The sequence below is a fragment of the Cnephaeus nilssonii genome, assembly GCF_951640355.1.
Source record: "Cnephaeus nilssonii genome assembly, chromosome: 9".
NCBI lineage: Eukaryota > Metazoa > Chordata > Mammalia > Chiroptera > Vespertilionidae > Cnephaeus > Cnephaeus nilssonii.
Window position 1 is genome coordinate 94,606,537 of NC_137080.1, and position 1,085 is coordinate 94,607,621.

Sequence of the window (1,085 nt, forward strand, 5' to 3'; positions counted from 1 at the left end):
AGTTCAATCCTGGATCAGGGTGCATACAGGAGGCAACCAATTGATGTTTCTCTCTCTCTCCCTCTCCCTTTCTCTCTCTCTAAAAAAAATCAATAAAGAAACATATCCTTGAGGGCTCTGCGTTCTGGAGTGGCACTGCTTGGTCCGGAGGCAGGTTGCAGGCTGCTGGTGCCGGGCTGAGGAGAACAGTGAGTCGGTTTGGCATTGGCAGTCTGGGTCCCCGCAACAATGAGTGCTGCCTGCCGAGGAGTCCTGTCTACAGGGGTGAAGCATTCAACCTCCCCAGGCGACGATCTTGGATCTAGCAATTGGGAGGCAGCAGACTTAGGTAATGAAGAAAGAAAACAAAAGTTCTTGAGACTTATGGGCACAGGAAAGAAAGAACATACTGGTCGTCTTGTTATAGGAGATCACAAATCAACTTCTCACTCCTGAACAGGGGAAGAAGACAAGAAAATTAATGAAGAGCTGGAGTCTCAGCATCAGCAAAGTATGGACAGTAAATTGTCAGGAAGATAGCGAAGACACTGTGGACTTGGCGTCAGTGAGGTAGAAGATCATGATGGAGAAGGTGATGTGGCGGAGATGGTGATGATGATGATGATGATGATGATGATTCACCTGATCCTGAAAGCCCAGATGACTCTGAAAGTGACTCAGAGTCAGAGAAAAAGGAATCTTCTGAAGAACTCCAGGCTCCTGAGCACCCTGGTGAAGTGGAGGATCCCCAAAACAAAAAAGATGCAAAAAGCAACTTGTTAAATCCAGTGGTTCATAACTCCCAAACACTTAGTCTTTGTATTAAAAGGTAGCCTTATTGTTATAACGCACAGTGGAGGACAACTTATAGAGCACAGGCCTTTGCGTTATAATTTTTAAAAAGGCCCTTTTAAGTAATCACAAAGAGTATTTGCTTTCAATGCCATGGGTTACACTTTTCTGGGCATGATTAAAATCAATTTTATAAAGTGTAAGAGTTGTATAAAATCCTACCTAATATAAGAGTAATATGCAAATTAACCATCACTCCACTACACCCACAAGCCATGCCCACCAGCCAATCAGGAGCGAGTATGCAAATTAAC

At 44.1% G+C, this 1,085-nt stretch overlaps 1 pseudogene across 1 annotated transcript; it reads left to right on the plus strand.

The window, feature by feature from the left end:
* Positions 1–287: 287 nt before the first annotated feature.
* LOC307105769 (small acidic protein-like) lies at positions 288–812 on the plus strand (annotated as a pseudogene). The gene has a single exon. The product of its transcript is annotated as a small acidic protein-like (transcript).
* The last annotated feature ends 273 nt before the right edge of the window (positions 813–1,085 follow it).